Source organism: Lithobates pipiens, unplaced genomic scaffold (genome assembly GCF_037356315.1).
Source record: "Lithobates pipiens isolate NorthernLeopardFrog02 unplaced genomic scaffold, aLitPip1_a1.2 Scaffold_3, whole genome shotgun sequence".
In the NCBI taxonomy this organism is placed as follows: Eukaryota; Metazoa; Chordata; class Amphibia; order Anura; family Ranidae; genus Lithobates; species Lithobates pipiens.
The window spans coordinates 92,965,616-92,986,296 of record NW_027507790.1 but is presented as its reverse complement, the minus strand read 5'-3'; the positions used below and the strand labels follow the sequence as shown (position 1 = coordinate 92,986,296).

General features: G+C 45.3%; 1 long non-coding RNA gene across 2 annotated transcripts in view; it reads right to left on the bottom strand.

Moving 5' to 3' along the window:
• The window catches only part of LOC143940554 (uncharacterized), a 67,763-nt gene extending 50,794 nt beyond the window's left edge, over positions 1-16,969 (bottom strand). The window contains exon 1 of one of the 2 annotated variants that reach the window (XR_013263885.1): positions 16,368-16,969. This is a non-coding gene — a long non-coding RNA (uncharacterized LOC143940554). The remainder of the gene's footprint in view (positions 1-16,367) is intronic. The other variant, XR_013263886.1, reaches the window with a different exon arrangement.
• Positions 16,970-20,681: the final 3,712 nt, after the last annotated feature.

The following is a 20,681-nucleotide window of genomic DNA, read 5'->3' as shown; positions in this document are numbered from 1 at the left end:
CAGGAGGAAGTCAGCACAGCACAGGGATGGTGGGAACCCCTCATAATAAGCAGCCCCAGTAGAAATATGACACCGCTCAACCTCTTCAAAGAGGAGGGTAGGGGCATATAGTACGGTGTGCTTTTTTGGGTCAGGGAAGTGAGCCAAATGAATTAAGAAGGTCTGTGTGCTTGATTCCAAAAATTGTTTATAGACATATACATGGTCTACTGATCACATGTGTTGAATTCCTCCGAGATCCATGCCTCATTCATTTTTAGAAATGTGAGGTAGTTAACACTGTGGTGAGCTAGGCGAGTACGCTTATCGGTCACAATCCCCCCTGCTGCGCTGAACGTCCTTTCGGACAGGACACTGGATGAGGGGCAAGCCAACAGTTCGATTGCAAATTGGGCAAGCTCTGGCCAGAGGTCAAGCCTGCCCACCCAGTAGTCTAGGGGTTCATCACTCCTCAGAGCGTCCACATCGGCCGTTAACCCAATGTAGTCGGACACCTGACGGTCTAGGCGTTCCCTGATGCTGGATCCGGATGACACCTGTCGATGGGTCGGCTGAAAGAATGACCTCATATCCGAAGTCACCAACACATCTTCAAACCGGCCTCTTCTTGCAGGCGCTGTTGGATTGGTACCCGCAAATCCTTCTCTGGGAGTGGGAATTGCTCCTCTGCCAGCGCACGCAAAAGCAGAATGCAGCATTTCTCGAAGCAAGGCCTGGAAGTGCTGCATTCTGACAGCCCTCTGCGACGGCGGTAACATTTCCGCCATTTTGTGTTTGTACCGGGGGTCTAAGTACGTTGCCACCCAGTACTGGTCCTTGACCCTCATGCTTTTTATACGGGGGTCCCTATTAAAACACTGGAGCATGAAGGCCCCCATTTGCACTAAAGTGGAAGCGGTGTGGTGGCCTGGCTCCTGCTCATCATCCAGGATAATGTCGTCCTCTTCATTCTCCTCTCCCCATCCTCGCACAACAGGGATCCCAGAAAGGTTTAAAGCATGCTCTTCTTGCTCCTGCTCATCCGCCCCGGCACCATCCTCCTCTGACTCCTCATCAGACTCCTGTTGTTGACTTGTCTCAGATAGAGTAGCCCCCCCTGGGAATTCATCCAGCATTGCGACTTCCTCATCTTCCCGCTCCTGCTCCTCCACAGCCTGATCAATGACACGACGCAATGCACGCTCCAGAAAGAAGGCATAAGGTACCATGTCACTGATGGCGCCATGGCTGCGACTGACCAGTTTGGTGATCTCCTCAAATGGCCGCAGAAGTCTGCATGTGTCGCGCATGAGCAGCCACTGGCGCGGTGAAAAAAAACCCAGCTCCCCAGAACCGTTTCTTTCGCAGAGTTCATACAGGTAGACGTTAACTGCACGTTTCTGCTGGAGCAGCCTATCAAGCATATAGAAGGTTGAGTTCCATCGCGTCGGGCAATCGCAAATAAGACGTCTGACCGGCAGATGGTGTCGCCGCTGAATGTCAGCAAGGCGAGCCATGGCCGTGTAAGATCTTCTGAAATGGGCCGAGATTTTCCTTGCCTGCCGCAAGATGTCCTGGACCCCAGGGTATTTGACAAGGAATCGCTGCACGACCAAGTTTAAGACGTGTGCCATGCACGGCACGTGCGTGATTTTGCCCTGTTTCAATGCGCTAAGCAGATTGGCACCGTTGTCACACACCACTTTACCAACTGTCAAATTGAGCGGTGTTAGCCACTCATCTGCCTGTGAACGCAAAGCTGAAAGGAGTGCCGGGCCAGTGTGGCTCTTTGCTTCCAGGCACAACAGACGCAGCACGGCATGGCAACGTCTCACCTGGCATGTGGAATAGGTTCTGGGGAGCTTGGGCGGTGCAGTGGAAGAGACGCTAGCAGCGGAAAAGGAGGAGGCAGCTGAGGAGGAGAGGGAGGAGGATGGAGTAGGAGGAGGAGAAGAAGAGTCAGGCCTGCATGCAATCCGTGGCGGTAAAACCAAATCTACACGGGTGCCACGGGTTACATGCTTGACGGCCGTCAGAAGGTTCACCCAGTGGGCAGTAAAACTGATATACCTTCCCTGCCCGTGTTTGCTAGACCACGTGTCTGTGGTCAGATGTATCTTGGCACCGACACTGTGTGCCAGAGATACATTCACTTGCCGCTGAACATGGCCATATAGCTCTGGGATGCCCTTCTCTGAGAAATACTTCCTTCCTGGGACCTTCCATTGTGGTGTTCCAATGGCCACAAATTTGCGAAAGGCCTCCGAGTCCACCAGTTTATATGGCAGTAGTTGGCGGGCTATGAGTTCTGACAAGCCAGCCGCCAACCGTTGGGCAAGAGGGTTATCCGGCGTCATCATTTTTTTACGCTCAAACATTAGGCCCACGGAAGCCTGCCTTTTTGCAGAAAAATGTGAGCTTGGCGTGATGGAAGGTGGAGTGGAGGACAATTGTGAGGAGAGAGGAGAAGGAGAAGTAGAAGACGAGGCTGGACGGTGAGAGCCTGCAGTGTGGCTTTGTGTGTTCCGTTGCTCCCACTGGGCTCGGTGATGGCTGCTCATGTGCCTTCTTAAGGCGGTCGTCCCTAGGTGAGTATTGGGCTTACCGCGACTAACGCGTTGACTGCAAAGATTGCAGATGGCAACGCTATTGTCAGCAGCGGACACGTTAAAAAAAGCCCACACTGCGGAGCCATGTGCCGGTGTCCTGGGAGCGCCAGATGTGACCGTACATGGTCGATGACTCGCTCCTGATACATTTGCAGTCTGCTTTGTCCCTGCTGTGCAATGTAAGTCATTGCTGCTTCTCCTCCCTATCTGCTGGTCCATATCTCCCTCTGAACTCCCCTCCTCTTCCTCTCTTGTGGGCACCCACGTGACATCACTAGACACGTCATCATCAACGTCACCTTCCCCACCGCTATAAGTAGAGTAGGCAGCAACACCGGGGACCAACCTCCTCCTTGGGCTGATCTGGGTACTGGCGTCAGACTGCTGAGTAGCGCTTGTTGCTACCTCCTCTTCCTGATCCAATACCAAGAGTGGCTGCGCATCAGAAATGTCCTCTTGATATGGATCGGAAAATAATTCCAGTGACTCAAGCGGAAGGTATGTGGTGGTGGTGGTGGTGGTCGTGTTGTTGGTGGTAGTGTCTTTGGGGGTGCACATAGCAGAGAGTGAAGAAGAGGGTGCAGATCGAGAGGATGAGGAGGGTGCAGAAGAGTAAGGCTGAGCGAGCCACTCAACCAAGTCTGGTGCATCCTTTAAAGTAATTGAACGCACCTTCTGCAACTTCCCACTTTGGCTCAAGCCTGTTGCTCCTGCCCTACCCCTACCACCCCTGCGGAAGGGCCTGCCTCTTCCTCTGCATGTCATTTTTTAAATGACCCTGTGACAAAACTCTTAGTCCCTATACCGCTGAAGGACTGCTGCAGTATAGGTGAGCGGTCAGCAGTGGTGCACGTCAACCCTATCTATTGTGGACCTATAGCGGTCCTTACAGAACAGCAGACTGTACCGCACTCAAGCCTATGTACCGTAGCACCCTATACCAAGTTACCAGTCCTTATAAGAACTTTTGTGGACCAAGCAGGTTGTGTATTAGTGTTTAGCAGACTGTACGTCAGTCCCTATACCGCTGAAGGACTGCTGCAGTATAGGGCAGCGGTCAGCAGTGGTGCACGTCAACCCTATCTATTGTGGACCGATAGCGGTCCTTACAGAACAGCAGACTGTACCGCACTCAAGCCTATGTACCGTAGCACCCTATACCAAGTTACCAGTCCTTATAAGAACTTTTGTGGACCAAGCAGGTTGTGTATTAGTGTTTAGCAGACTGTACGTCAGTCCCTATACCGCTGAAGGACTGCTGCAGTATAGGGCAGCGGTCAGCAGTGGTGCACGTCAACCCTATCTATTGTGGACCGATAGCGGTCCTTACAGAACAGCAGACTGTACCGCACTCAAGCCTATGTACCGTAGCACCCTATACCAAGTTACCAGTCCTTATAAGAACTTTTGTGGAACAAGCAGGTTGTGTGTTAGTGATTAGCAGACTGTACGTCAGTCCCTATACCGCTGAAGGACTGCTGCAGTATAGGTGAGCGGTCAGCAGTGGTGCACGTCAACCCTATCTATTGTGGACCGATAGCGGTCCTTACAGAACAGCAGACTGTACCGCACTCAAGCCTATGTACCGTAGCACCCTATACCAAGTTACCAGTCCTTATAAGAACTTTTGTGGAACAAGCAGGTTGTGTGTTAGTGATTAGCAGACTGTACGTCAGTCCCTATACCGCTGAAGGACTGCTGCAGTATAGGTGAGCGGTCAGCAGTGGTGCACGTCAACCCTATCTATTGTGGACCGATAGCGGTCCTTACAGAACAGCAGACTGTACCGCACTCAAGCCTATGTACCGTAGCACCCTATACCAAGTTACCAGTCCTTATAAGAACTTTTGTGGACCAAGCAGGTTGTGTATTAGTGTTTAGCAGACTGTACGTCAGTCCCTATACCGCTGAAGGACTGCTGCAGTATAGGGCAGCGGTCAGCAGTGGTGCACGTCAACCCTATCTATTGTGGACCGATAGCGGTCCTTACAGAACAGCAGACTGTACCGCACTCAAGCCTATGTACCGTAGCACCCTATACCAAGTTACCAGTCCTTATAAGAACTTTTGTGGAACAAGCAGGTTGTGTGTTAGTGATTAGCAGACTGTACGTCAGTCCCTATACCGCTGAAGGACTGCTGCAGTATAGGGCAGCGGTCAGCAGTGGTGCACGTCAACCCTATCTATTGTGGACCGATAGCGGTCCTTACAGAACAGCAGACTGTACCGCACTCAAGCCTATGTACCGTAGCACCCTATACCAAGTTACCAGTCCTTATAAGAACTTTTGTGGAACAAGCAGGTTGTGTGTTAGTGATTAGCAGACTGTACGTCAGTCCCTATACCGCTGAAGGACTGCTGCAGTATAGGTGAGCGGTCAGCAGTGGTGCACGTCAACCCTATCTATTGTGGACCGATAGCGGTCCTTACAGAACAGCAGACTGTACCGCACTCAAGCCTATGTACCGTAGCACCCTATACCAAGTTACCAGTCCTTATAAGAACTTTTGTGGACCAAGCAGGTTGTGTATTAGTGTTTAGCAGACTGTACGTCAGTCCCTATACCGCTGAAGGACTGCTGCAGTATAGGGCAGCGGTCAGCAGTGGTGCACGTCAACCCTATCTATTGTGGACCGATAGCGGTCCTTACAGAACAGCAGACTGTACCGCACTCAAGCCTATGTACCGTAGCACCCTATACCAAGTTACCAGTCCTTATAAGAACTTTTGTGGACCAAGCAGGTTGTGTATTAGTGTTTAGCAGACTGTACGTCAGTCCCTATACCGCTGAAGGACTGCTGCAGTATAGGGCAGCGGTCAGCAGTGGTGCACGTCAACCCTATCTATTGTGGACCGATAGCGGTCCTTACAGAACAGCAGACTGTACCGCACTCAAGCCTATGTACCGTAGCACCCTATACCAAGTTACCAGTCCTTATAAGAACTTTTGTGGACCAAGCAGGTTGTGTATTAGTGTTTAGCAGACTGTACGTCAGTCCCTATACCGCTGAAGGACTGCTGCAGTATAGGGCAGCGGTCAGCAGTGGTGCACGTCAACCCTATCTATTGTGGACCGATAGCGGTCCTTACAGAACAGCAGACTGTACCGCACTCAAGCCTATGTACCGTAGCACCCTATACCAAGTTACCAGTCCTTATAAGAACTTTTGTGGAACAAGCAGGTTGTGTGTTAGTGATTAGCAGACTGTACGTCAGTCCCTATACCGCTGAAGGACTGCTGCAGTATAGGTGAGCGGTCAGCAGTGGTGCACGTCAACCCTATCTATTGTGGACCGATAGCGGTCCTTACAGAACAGCAGACTGTACCGCACTCAAGCCTATGTACCGTAGCACCCTATACCAAGTTACCAGTCCTTATAAGAACTTTTGTGGACCAAGCAGGTTGTGTATTAGTGTTTAGCAGACTGTACGTCAGTCCCTATACCGCTGAAGGACTGCTGCAGTATAGGGCAGCGGTCAGCAGTGGTGCACGTCAACCCTATCTATTGTGGACCGATAGCGGTCCTTACAGAACAGCAGACTGTACCGCACTCAAGCCTATGTACCGTAGCACCCTATACCAAGTTACCAGTCCTTATAAGAACTTTTGTGGACCAAGCAGGTTGTGTGTTAGTGTTTAGCAGACTGTACGTCAGTCCCTATACCGCTGAAGGACTGCTGCAGTATAGGGCAGCGGTCAGCAGTGGTGCACGTCAACCCTATCTATTGTGGACCGATAGCGGTCCTTACAGAACAGCAGACTGTACCGCACTCAAGCCTATGTACCGTAGCACCCTATACCAAGTTACCAGTCCTTATAAGAACTTTTGTGGAACAAGCAGGTTGTGTGTTAGTGATTAGCAGACTGTACGTCAGTCCCTATACCGCTGAAGGACTGCTGCAGTATAGGTGAGCGGTCAGCAGTGGTGCACGTCAACCCTATCTATTGTGGACCGATAGCGGTCCTTACAGAACAGCAGACTGTACCGCACTCAAGCCTATGTACCGTAGCACCCTATACCAAGTTACCAGTCCTTATAAGAACTTTTGTGGACCAAGCAGGTTGTGTATTAGTGTTTAGCAGACTGTACGTCAGTCCCTATACCGCTGAAGGACTGCTGCAGTATAGGGCAGCGGTCAGCAGTGGTGCACGTCAACCCTATCTATTGTGGACCGATAGCGGTCCTTACAGAACAGCAGACTGTACCGCACTCAAGCCTATGTACCGTAGCACCCTATACCAAGTTACCAGTCCTTATAAGAACTTTTGTGGACCAAGCAGGTTGTGTATTAGTGTTTAGCAGACTGTACGTCAGTCCCTATACCGCTGAAGGACTGCTGCAGTATAGGGCAGCGGTCAGCAGTGGTGCACGTCAACCCTATCTATTGTGGACCGATAGCGGTCCTTACAGAACAGCAGACTGTACCGCACTCAAGCCTATGTACCGTAGCACCCTATACCAAGTTACCAGTCCTTATAAGAACTTTTGTGGAACAAGCAGGTTGTGTGTTAGTGATTAGCAGACTGTACGTCAGTCCCTATACCGCTGAAGGACTGCTGCAGTATAGGGCAGCGGTCAGCAGTGGTGCACGTCAACCCTATCTATTGTGGACCGATAGCGGTCCTTACAGAACAGCAGACTGTACCGCACTCAAGCCTATGTACCGTAGCACCCTATACCAAGTTACCAGTCCTTATAAGAACTTTTGTGGAACAAGTGAGTTGTGAATGTTTAGCAGACTGCAGCAGAAGGGCAGCAGTCAAGTATAATATCCTTTCTATATTTGGAAGAAAGAATATTATACATGTACAAGCCTATTACTGTACCACTGATACCAGTCCTGAAAAGAACCTTTGTGGAACTAATAATAACAGCAAGTCTTTAAAATTACCCTCACTGCCTGACAACACTGCTTCCTTCCTGTCCCTATACAAATTGGCAAAAAAAGAGAACGATTAGTGGTTACTGGAACAGCTCTTTTGTGGACCTTGATAGTAACAGCTAATGATGATGATGATGATGATGATGATGAAAGACTAATCTGGCTGTCCCTGTAGCATACACCGTCCTTTCCCTTTCTCTAAACTAACAAAAGACACTCAGGCTGCTGCAAGAATCAGCAGCACAGCAAACCTATCAACACCTAACACCTATACCAGTCCTGAAAAGAACTTTTGTGTACCAAATAGCTAGTGGTTTATCTCTCCCTACTCCACACAGGAACCTGTCCCTATCTTAACAGAAGAAAGAATGTAAAATGGCCACCGGATCGGGTGTATTTATAGGTTAGGGGGAATGTACAAGTGTCCATGTGCTGTCATGTCTCAATTGGCTGTCCTGTATCACATGATAAACGTGTCACCAAAGGTTAAAGTTCTTGTATACATTAAACACGTAAGTCCGCCGCGGCGAACGACGGAAAAAGGCGTTCGAACGTGCGGACCGCGAATGTCGGAAATTCGCCGCGAAACGACCGCCGGGCGAACCGTTCGGCCATCACTAGTCAGATGTATCTTGGCACCGACACTGTGTGCCAGAGATACATTCACTTGCCGCTGAACATGGCCATATAGCTCTGGGATGCCCTTCTCTGAGAAATACTTCCTTCCTGGGACCTTCCATTGTGGTGTTCCAATGGCCACAAATTTGCGAAAGGCCTCCGAGTCCACCAGTTTATATGGCAGTAGTTGGCGGGCTATGAGTTCTGACAAGCCAGCCGCCAACCGTTGGGCAAGAGGGTTATCCGGCGTCATCATTTTTTTACGCTCAAACATTAGGCCCACGGAAGCCTGCCTTTTTGCAGAAAAATGTGAGCTTGGCGTGATGGAAGGTGGAGTGGAGGACAATTGTGAGGAGAGAGGAGAAGGAGAAGTAGAAGACGAGGCTGGACGGTGAGAGCCTGCAGTGTGGCTTTGTGTGTTCCGTTGCTCCCACTGGGCTCGGTGATGGCTGCTCATGTGCCTTCTTAAGGCGGTCGTCCCTAGGTGAGTATTGGGCTTACCGCGACTAACGCGTTGACTGCAAAGATTGCAGATGGCAACGCTATTGTCAGCAGCGGACACGTTAAAAAAAGCCCACACTGCGGAGCCATGTGCCGGTGTCCTGGGAGCGCCAGATGTGACCGTACATGGTCGATGACTCGCTCCTGATACATTTGCAGTCTGCTTTGTCCCTGCTGTGCAATGTAAGTCATTGCTGCTTCTCCTCCCTATCTGCTGGTCCATATCTCCCTCTGAACTCCCCTCCTCTTCCTCTCTTGTGGGCACCCACGTGACATCACTAGACACGTCATCATCAACGTCACCTTCCCCACCGCTATAAGTAGAGATCTCGGAGTAGGCAGCAACACCGGGGACCAACCTCCTCCTTGGGCTGATCTGGGTACTGGCGTCAGACTGCTGAGTAGCGCTTGTTGCTACCTCCTCTTCCTGATCCAATACCAAGAGTGGCTGCGCATCAGAAATGTCCTCTTGATATGGATCGGAAAATAATTCCAGTGACTCAAGCGGAAGGTATGTGGTGGTGGTGGTGGTGGTCGTGTTGTTGGTGGTAGTGTCTTTGGGGGTGCACATAGCAGAGAGTGAAGAAGAGGGTGCAGATCGAGAGGATGAGGAGGGTGCAGAAGAGTAAGGCTGAGCGAGCCACTCAACCAAGTCTGGTGCATCCTTTAAAGTAATTGAACGCACCTTCTGCAACTTCCCACTTTGGCTCAAGCCTGTTGCTCCTGCCCTACCCCTACCACCCCTGCGGAAGGGCCTGCCTCTTCCTCTGCCTGTCATTTTTTAAATGACCCTGTGACAAAACTCTTAGTCCCTATACCGCTGAAGGACTGCTGCAGTATAGGGCAGCGGTCAGCAGTGGTGCACGTCAACCCTATCTATTGTGGACCGATAGCGGTCCTTACAGAACAGCAGACTGTACCGCACTCAAGCCTATGTACCGTAGCACCCTATACCAAGTTACCAGTCCTTATAAGAACTTTTGTGGACCAAGCAGGTTGTGTATTAGTGTTTAGCAGACTGTACGTCAGTCCCTATACCGCTGAAGGACTGCTGCAGTATAGGGCAGCGGTCAGCAGTGGTGCACGTCAACCCTATCTATTGTGGACCGATAGCGGTCCTTACAGAACAGCAGACTGTACCGCACTCAAGCCTATGTACCGTAGCACCCTATACCAAGTTACCAGTCCTTATAAGAACTTTTGTGGAACAAGCAGGTTGTGTGTTAGTGATTAGCAGACTGTACGTCAGTCCCTATACCGCTGAAGGACTGCTGCAGTATAGGTGAGCGGTCAGCAGTGGTGCACGTCAACCCTATCTATTGTGGACCTATAGCGGTCCTTACAGAACAGCAGACTGTACCGCACTCAAGCCTATGTACCGTAGCACCCTATACCAAGTTACCAGTCCTTATAAGAACTTTTGTGGACCAAGCAGGTTGTGTATTAGTGTTTAGCAGACTGTACGTCAGTCCCTATACCGCTGAAGGACTGCTGCAGTATAGGGCAGCGGTCAGCAGTGGTGCACGTCAACCCTATCTATTGTGGACCGATAGCGGTCCTTACAGAACAGCAGACTGTACCGCACTCAAGCCTATGTACCGTAGCACCCTATACCAAGTTACCAGTCCTTATAAGAACTTTTGTGGAACAAGCAGGTTGTGTGTTAGTGATTAGCAGACTGTACGTCAGTCCCTATACCGCTGAAGGACTGCTGCAGTATAGGGCAGCGGTCAGCAGTGGTGCACGTCAACCCTATCTATTGTGGACCGATAGCGGTCCTTACAGAACAGCAGACTGTACCGCACTCAAGCCTATGTACCGTAGCACCCTATACCAAGTTACCAGTCCTTATAAGAACTTTTGTGGAACAAGCAGGTTGTGTGTTAGTGATTAGCAGACTGTACGTCAGTCCCTATACTGCTGAAGGACTGCTGCAGTATAGGTGAGCGGTCAGCAGTGGTGCACGTCAACCCTATCTATTGTGGACCGATAGCGGTCCTTACAGAACAGCAGACTGTACCGCACTCAAGCCTATGTACCGTAGCACCCTATACCAAGTTACCAGTCCTTATAAGAACTTTTGTGGAACAAGCAGGTTGTGTGTTAGTGATTAGCAGACTGTACGTCAGTCCCTATACCGCTGAAGGACTGCTGCAGTATAGGTGAGCGGTCAGCAGTGGTGCACGTCAACCCTATCTATTGTGGACCTATAGCGGTCCTTACAGAACAGCAGACTGTACCGCACTCAAGCCTATGTACCGTAGCACCCTATACCAAGTTACCAGTCCTTATAAGAACTTTTGTGGACCAAGCAGGTTGTGTATTAGTGTTTAGCAGACTGTACGTCAGTCCCTATACCGCTGAAGGACTGCTGCAGTATAGGGCAGCGGTCAGCAGTGGTGCACGTCAACCCTATCTATTGTGGACCGATAGCGGTCCTTACAGAACAGCAGACTGTACCGCACTCAAGCCTATGTACCGTAGCACCCTATACCAAGTTACCAGTCCTTATAAGAACTTTTGTGGAACAAGCAGGTTGTGTGTTAGTGATTAGCAGACTGTACGTCAGTCCCTATACCGCTGAAGGACTGCTGCAGTATAGGGCAGCGGTCAGCAGTGGTGCACGTCAACCCTATCTATTGTGGACCGATAGCGGTCCTTACAGAACAGCAGACTGTACCGCACTCAAGCCTATGTACCGTAGCACCCTATACCAAGTTACCAGTCCTTATAAGAACTTTTGTGGAACAAGCAGGTTGTGTGTTAGTGATTAGCAGACTGTACGTCAGTCCCTATACCGCTGAAGGACTGCTGCAGTATAGGTGAGCGGTCAGCAGTGGTGCACGTCAACCCTATCTATTGTGGACCTATAGCGGTCCTTACAGAACAGCAGACTGTACCGCACTCAAGCCTATGTACCGTAGCACCCTATACCAAGTTACCAGTCCTTATAAGAACTTTTGTGGACCAAGCAGGTTGTGTATTAGTGTTTAGCAGACTGTACGTCAGTCCCTATACCGCTGAAGGACTGCTGCAGTATAGGGCAGCGGTCAGCAGTGGTGCACGTCAACCCTATCTATTGTGGACCGATAGCGGTCCTTACAGAACAGCAGACTGTACCGCACTCAAGCCTATGTACCGTAGCACCCTATACCAAGTTACCAGTCCTTATAAGAACTTTTGTGGAACAAGCAGGTTGTGTGTTAGTGATTAGCAGACTGTACGTCAGTCCCTATACCGCTGAAGGACTGCTGCAGTATAGGGCAGCGGTCAGCAGTGGTGCACGTCAACCCTATCTATTGTGGACCGATAGCGGTCCTTACAGAACAGCAGACTGTACCGCACTCAAGCCTATGTACCGTAGCACCCTATACCAAGTTACCAGTCCTTATAAGAACTTTTGTGGAACAAGCAGGTTGTGTGTTAGTGATTAGCAGACTGTACGTCAGTCCCTATACCGCTGAAGGACTGCTGCAGTATAGGTGAGCGGTCAGCAGTGGTGCACGTCAACCCTATCTATTGTGGACCTATAGCGGTCCTTACAGAACAGCAGACTGTACCGCACTCAAGCCTATGTACCGTAGCACCCTATACCAAGTTACCAGTCCTTATAAGAACTTTTGTGGACCAAGCAGGTTGTGTATTAGTGTTTAGCAGACTGTACGTCAGTCCCTATACCGCTGAAGGACTGCTGCAGTATAGGGCAGCGGTCAGCAGTGGTGCACGTCAACCCTATCTATTGTGGACCGATAGCGGTCCTTACAGAACAGCAGACTGTACCGCACTCAAGCCTATGTACCGTAGCACCCTATACCAAGTTACCAGTCCTTATAAGAACTTTTGTGGAACAAGCAGGTTGTGTGTTAGTGATTAGCAGACTGTACGTCAGTCCCTATACCGCTGAAGGACTGCTGCAGTATAGGGCAGCGGTCAGCAGTGGTGCACGTCAACCCTATCTATTGTGGACCGATAGCGGTCCTTACAGAACAGCAGACTGTACCGCACTCAAGCCTATGTACCGTAGCACCCTATACCAAGTTACCAGTCCTTATAAGAACTTTTGTGGACCAAGCAGGTTGTGTATTAGTGTTTAGCAGACTGTACGTCAGTCCCTATACCGCTGAAGGACTGCTGCAGTATAGGGCAGCGGTCAGCAGTGGTGCACGTCAACCCTATCTATTGTGGACCGATAGCGGTCCTTACAGAACAGCAGACTGTACCGCACTCAAGCCTATGTACCGTAGCACCCTATACCAAGTTACCAGTCCTTATAAGAACTTTTGTGGAACAAGCAGGTTGTGTGTTAGTGATTAGCAGACTGTACGTCAGTCCCTATACCGCTGAAGGACTGCTGCAGTATAGGTGAGCGGTCAGCAGTGGTGCACGTCAACCCTATCTATTGTGGACCGATAGCGGTCCTTACAGAACAGCAGACTGTACCGCACTCAAGCCTATGTACCGTAGCACCCTATACCAAGTTACCAGTCCTTATAAGAACTTTTGTGGAACAAGTGAGTTGTGAATGTTTAGCAGACTGCAGCAGAAGGGCAGCAGTCAAGTATAATATCCTTTCTATATTTGGAAGAAAGAATATTATACATGTACAAGCCTATTACTGTACCACTGATACCAGTCCTGAAAAGAACCTTTGTGGAACTAATAATAACAGCAAGTCTTTAAAATTACCCTCACTGCCTGACAACACTGCTTCCTTCCTGTCCCTATACAAATTGGCAAAAAAAGAGAACGATTAGTGGTTACTGGAACAGCTCTTTTTTGGACCTTGATAGTAACAGCTAATGATGATGATGATGATGATGATGATGAAAGACTAATCTGGCTGTCCCTGTAGCATACACCGTCCTTTCCCTTTCTCTAAACTAACAAAAGACACTCAGGCTGCTGCAAGAATCAGAAGCACAGCAAACCTATCAACACCTAACACCTATACCAGTCCTGAAAAGAACTTTTGTGTACCAAATAGCTAGTGGTTTATCTCTCCCTACTCCACACAGGAACCTGTCCCTATCGTAACAGAAGAAAGAATGTAAAATGGCCACCGGATCGGGTGTATTTATAGGTTAGGGGGAATGTACAAGTGTCCATGTGCTGTCATGTCTCAATTGGCTGTCCTGTATCACATGATAAACGTGTCACCAAAGGTTAAAGTTCTTGTATACATTAAACACGTAAGTCCGCCGCGGCGAACGACGGAAAAAGGCGTTCGAACGTGCGGACCGCGAATGTCGGAAATTCGCCGCGAAACGACCGCCGGGCGAACCGTTCGGCCATCACTAGTCCTGAGCCTTCAGCAACTTTGCCCCGTAGTGTCTTGTTGTACATAAATTAATAATTACCTCCCTAAACCAAGTCTTTTGCGGCCTTCTCTTGGCATATCGCCCAGCAGACCAGGGCTCACCGCCCAGCTCACCAGGGCTTACCTTACAGCAGACCAAGGGCACAATTCAGGTCTATTTTATGTTGTTAGTCTTGTGACGTGTTTATGTGTTCTTTCATATCTCTTAGAGCGGAGGGCTCCGACCATAAATAAGAGGGCCAGTATGGTGGCCCTTAATTATGGGAGGAGCCCGGAGGGTATATAATCAGACCACCCACAACGGTCTGTGTCGGTTCCAGTGCAAGGTACCCACCCACCCATTTCCCTTCTCAGAGTACTTAACTTAAAACACGTTTCTCTACAGAAACATCCATTTACTTTCTTAAGGTATGCGGCCTTCTCTTGGCATATCGCCCAGCAGACCAGGGCTCACCGCCCAGCTCACCAGGGCTTACCTTACAGCAGACCAAGGGCACAATTCAGGTCTATTTTATGTTGTTGGTCTTGTGACGTGTTTATGTGTTCTTTCATATCTCTTAGAGCGGAGGGCTCCGACCATAAATATATATATATACGAATTGTCAATATACTTATACTCATTCTACAGACACTGACTGCATACTATGGACCTCATTTGAAGTCACAAAACCCCTTCTTTTTTATTTTTTCCTTTTATATTGCCTTTTGAGATTTATAAATGCAGCAATTTACAAATTGGATGAAAGGTTTACCACTGTAAAACACGTTTTGATAGAAAAGTAGTATATTTTTTATACAACTCCATAGATCAGACCAAAATGAGGAATACATGAGGAGAATTGAGGGACAGTGAGATTTTTTTTTGAATGGGGGACAGTCTCGAAATCATGAACAATTGGGAGCTATGCCTCATATGTCTGCTATAACCTATCGAAGGCTGGTGGCAAGAGATGACAAGGATGTATTGCTTAACTATTAATAAAATAAGGACACTAACTTGGCCGTGCTGTCTGGCAGCCTTTGTAAATCTCAGGACTGGTTAAACAAAACTAAATATGTTCTGGCACACTTTAATCATATAAGTAATTGTAAAGTCACTTTTTTTAATTAAATGGTGTTGCTTACTTCCTCTTCTAAAGTCCTCCTTTGGCTTTCTCCATTCTCCTTGTTCTCCATATGCTCCAATAGCAAGGTGTTTTTTATGGGGGCACATATACCAGCTCACTCCTGAGCCAGGCTGTGTTCGCCCATATATATACACAGTGCTGCTTGGCTGTGCCCCCAACTCCCTCTTCACTGCATTTTATTCACTCAGCAAAGCCTGAACAAAGTCTGCAAGACCAGGAAGAGAGAGAGAGAAGACCTTTAGCACTGGATTGATAGCGTAAGGGTTTAAGGTGGTAACAGGCAGTGAAAAGTTTTTTACCTTAATGCAGAGAATGCATTACAGTAAAAAAAAAAACTTTAGTGTTTAGTACCACTTTATTTAGAAAATCCAAAACAGCAGGCTAAGGATCCTTATTTTCAAAAAATTAGTTATGTGTAGCTGAGTCCAATGAAATCAGAAAATTACAGTCACGTGGCTGAAAATAAAGAGCCTTATCCTTGTGTAAAGCTCCATGAGCCTTGTGTATGTCAACTGTGCATTTAGTTATTTGCATGGAGTTGCTTTTATGTCACTCTGGATTGTTTATTACCATATGTGTTTTAAGCCTTTTAATAGCAATAAAAGAAACAGGTATCCATTTTAATACTAAATCTATTTAGTACCACTAGAAAAGGCATTCATTCTCTAGCTCTGCCAGCATACACGTAACAGCTTAATTGTACAGCATTGGATTACGATCACACAGCTTCCAAGTAGCCAACAAATATGCCTTCAACTTTCCAGGGAAAGAGCACTACTTGCTACTGGAAAATGAGAGCGAGACTGCCTTTAGGCAACATTTGACAAAGAAGTTTGAATCCCTTTAGTCAACTAAAATGTCCAAAGCAGTGAGTGTTAAAATACCCAAATATTTACATAAAACAAATAGATTTAGGATATGTAAACCAGCCTGTTATTATCTTGCTCTTCACTTTCCAGCATTAATCAAATTGTCAGTGCCATAGTTTACTGCCCTGGGCAATGCTTGGACAAACTCGGTAAGCAGATGGAAATTCTCGGGAGAGCATGTTAGCAATATTGCTTGCTGTAAGCTTATGACTGAATATAAAATATGTCATACTATATCATTATCCATATTTACAGTATACATTATATGTGTAGGGTATTAAGTAATTTTTTTTTCTTTTGTCCCATTAGACTTTCACATTTATATATGGTTATATGTACTGTTTACAACTAGCTATAGAATATATGATATATGTATGTGTATATATATATATATTGTTAAAAGTGAATGTAGAGTAATAAAATGCAAATGTAGTGTAATGTACAAGAAGCTTTAAATACTCACTCACAGGGGCGTTTCTTAATGAATAGCAAAGTCTTTGTGTAATATGTGAATCAGTAAAGTCTGTCTTCCTTCAAGGCATTTCAAACGTACTTTCAGGAGTAGAAATTGAAGAATCCTTCGTTCATCCAATAGTTCGTTTATTGTTCAGAAAGACAAGCAAAGACAAGATTGACATCTGGTAACATATGGCATGGTGATGGCCTCAGAAGGAGGATAGGGTCTTCTGATCTACATTCTCCAAAGTGTAGAATCCTTTCTCTTCCCACCAATCCTCCCTTTCCTATAACCCTAGTCCATTCTTATACTGTTTCAAGATGTTATATCAGCATATCCTAATAACACCCACATTTGCATATATACCCAATATGGTTCAGTCTATAGATAAGTAGCATAACTCCACCCATTGTTCTGACTAGTAACTCAAAAATAGAAATACCTACTCAGCAAATCCCCTCCTCCCTATATGATCTGCTGTTGTGTGACCTTCAGAAACCATCACTTACCACCGAACATATAACTTACATATATTTTCAGAAACTTTTATGATTTAAAATATTAATTACCTCAAAAACTTGTAACAATTCCCCCTCAATGCACTATATTCAACAAATCTACAGATTTGGTTGTAGGATATAATAAGTTAATGATTGAGAATTTTTTACAAACTTGGATTTAGTTATTAAATTAAAAGTAGTAAATTGTTCTAATTTACTTAAGGTTACCCAGAGAAAATATTAAAATATGAAAGTTTTTGTTCAATCTAAAACATTTTAAAAATAATTATTGTTAAAAGTTTTTGTAAATTAGTATTTCTGGTAAAAGTAAGGACTTTGGTTGCGGGAGGAGTTTTCTCGGGAAAATGGCCAATCGCAGGTCATGGGAAGGATCCAATCTGTGAGTTTCACGAGATTGTCTTCTAAACTATTTTTTGTCATTATTATAATCAGGAAAGTCATATAATATGGTGTACATGATTTCTCGCAGATGTACAAACAAAATATGTTTAAAAAGTGTTAAAAAGGTTAAACATTTTTAAAAAACGAGAAACAAGATTGTTACCGAATTGTACAGTGTAGGGTGTACAAACCATGGTAGCCAAGACTGTCAGTAACAGATCATTCTCTGAAGAGTATGTGACATGTGAGGTGTGTATTACCAACAGAGAGATGCAGATCAAGTTACAGACTGGTCAGACATGCCATGACATTTTTCACTTTAATGGATCACAGCACAATACATTTTTGTGTTAAATTTTCCAGATACTTGGAAGAGGGTTCACTGATGAGGAAAATATATATTTAAAAGGTATCATTACTTACTAAAAGTAATTGTTTTGAAAAATAAGATTTTTTAGGCCTTAATAACTTTTTTCGAGAGTTCATTGAGATTTTTGCAGACAAAGTATCTGTCTGAGTAAATTTTAATGAATTATATAGGCTTACTGTAGGGCAAATATATTTTTAATAACAAAAGGTAACTTATATACAAACATTTGAAGATCTGAAGAAAGCCCTTATAAATTTAGTATTTTTGGTAAATATAGAAATCTCTCTCAGTCATTTTACATTTAAGTTGTATGTGGATGATGAGAGGATTTCATTGGTATTTATAAATAAATGTGTTAGGGGTGCATTGTCCAATGCTACAGATCTGAGACATTGTGGGTTTAGCACCGTTTGTTTTGAAAAACATCTTATGTTACACTAAAGGTGTTATTTCAAGGAAAACAGGAGGTGTCAATACACACAGCTTTGTCTAAAGGCAATTGGATGTTAAAAAGATCAGTTGTATTGTGAGGGACAGACACACAGTTGTGTAAATTAATCATGAGAATGTAATTTTTTCAACTTTTAGTGGACTCATTGAAAGCTGAATTTAAGACATGTGTTGGTTTAGCAGTCAGTGACAGAGCAGGTGTGGTTCATTCAATCATACTGTATGAGGGAATGCTGGGTTCTGAAAAGAAACTTCAACATGATCAAATTTCTTTCAGAAACAGAATATTTAGGAAAGCCCAACCTAAATCAATGTTCTTATACAAAATTAAAATAAATTGTCAGTGTAGAGGAAAAAACAGTAATCTGGCAAGATTATTCTTTTAGAAGATTTAATATTAGTCACAGGATAAAGAGGGGGACTATGACATGTTGTATTAGTTAGAATCAGTACAGACTGATAAAAGACAAAATTTATTGTAAAAATAATTGGATTACAATAATAATGGATAGAGTTATTTTTAAATGAAAATATTTATTTTTGCATATCCAGGTACCAATGTAAAAAAGTAAGAGAATCTGATCTCTTCTTTCACAGACACGTGTTATGTCAACAAATGTCTTAGTAGGCGTTTTGTTCAATAGTTCAATTAGCCAGGCTATCTTAAATCAAAGTGTGAATTTATTCAGACACACTTGGCATCAACTTGAAAATACATACAAAGTTATAAAACTTCATACAGCTTAGATATAATAAAACAAAAAGATGTAAAGCTTAAAAAGAAAGGTTTAGAGAAGATTCAGTTCAGCTTCGTGTTTCTCTGTAGTCAGAGAGGTGTCTGCAATAGCAGCTGTTTGTGAAGTAGGCTGTATTTAGGCCTAAAGTAAACAAGATGTCTTCAGTAGTGTGCAGTGTAATGTCTCTTCCTTTGTGAGTGTAAAAGATGTGAAGTCCTCCTGTGTGGCTGGAGGACCAATGTAATGTGTCTTAACCTAGTGTAACACTGTTCTTTATACCATTTCCAGACTGCTAGTCAGCAAAATACAATGGGACCATATATAGCTTAGTCTAAAGATGAAATGGTCATATACATGGTAATTCAAAATATTCCCTAATATAATAGCTGACACGCTCGCTTAAACTTCTTAGATTGACAGCAACACACAACAGTTTCCTATAAAAAACTCAAGGTGTATGACCTTTCTACATGGTCAAATTCTTGTAAAGGCTATATTCTTTAAATTACAGATACTGTACTAAAACTTACAAATGTATAATACTATAATTAAATATATACATATTTCACACAAATTCAAACTAGCTAACTAATTAAATAACTATATCAAATAACTATATTATGGATAATCTATGATTCTACTTTTCAAGTATATTGTTCCATTATATGACACATTCTCTAAGTGTATTCTTATCTGTGAAACCACTGACCTTCTGACCTTTAGTCATAAGCCTTTAGACATGAAGAACAACTGGTACCAAAATGACATTCACACAACCTAACTATTTCAAGATTTGTCTTATGCTGAGCTGAGCGAGCTTTACAAAGTTAAAGCTAAAGGGGAACTCAAACCGCATAATTACAAACCTTGGTTAATACGCCAAATTGATATAATTTATTCTACATATATATATATATATATATATATATACAGTGCCTTGCGAAAGTATTCGGCCCCCCTGAACTTTTCAAACTTTTGCCACATTTCAGGCTTCAAACATAAAGATATACAATTTTTATTTTTTGGGAAGATTCCCCAACAAGTGGGACACAATTGTGAAGTGGAACGAAATCTATTGGATTTTTTTAAACTTTTTTAGCAAATAAAAAACTGAAAAGTGGTGCGTGCAAAATTATTCGGCCCCTTTACTTTCAGTGCAGCAAACTCACTCCAGAAGTTCAGCGAGGATCTCTGAATGATCCAATGTTGTCCTAAATGACTGATGGTGATAAATAGAATCCACCTGTGTGTAATCAAGTCTCTGTATAAATGCACCTGCTCTGTGATAGTCTCAGGGTTCTGTTGAAAGCGCAGAGATCATCATGAAGACCAAGGAACACACCAGGCAGGTCCGTAATACTGTTGTGGAGAAGTTTAAAGCCGGATTTGGATACAAAAATATTTCCCAAGCTTTAAACATCCCAAGGAGCACTGTGCAAGCGATCATTTTGAAATGGAAGGAGTATCAGACCACTGCAAATCTACCAAGACCTGGCCGTCCCTCTAAACTTTCAGCTCAGACAAGGAGAAGACTGATCAGAGATACAGCCAACAGGCCCATGATCACTCTGGATGAACTGCAGAGAACCACAGCTGAGATGGGAGAGTCTGTCCATAGGACAACAATCAGTCGTACACAATCTGGCCTTTATGGAAGAGTGGCAAGAAGAAAGCCATTTCTCAAAGATATCCATAAAAAGTCTCGTCAAAAGTTTGCCACAAGCCACCTGGGAGACACACCAAACATGTGGAAGAAGGTGCTCTGGTCAGATGAAACCAAAATCGAACTTTTTGCCCACAATGCAAAACGATATGTTTGGCGTAAAAGCAACACAGCTCATCACCCTCAACACACCATCCC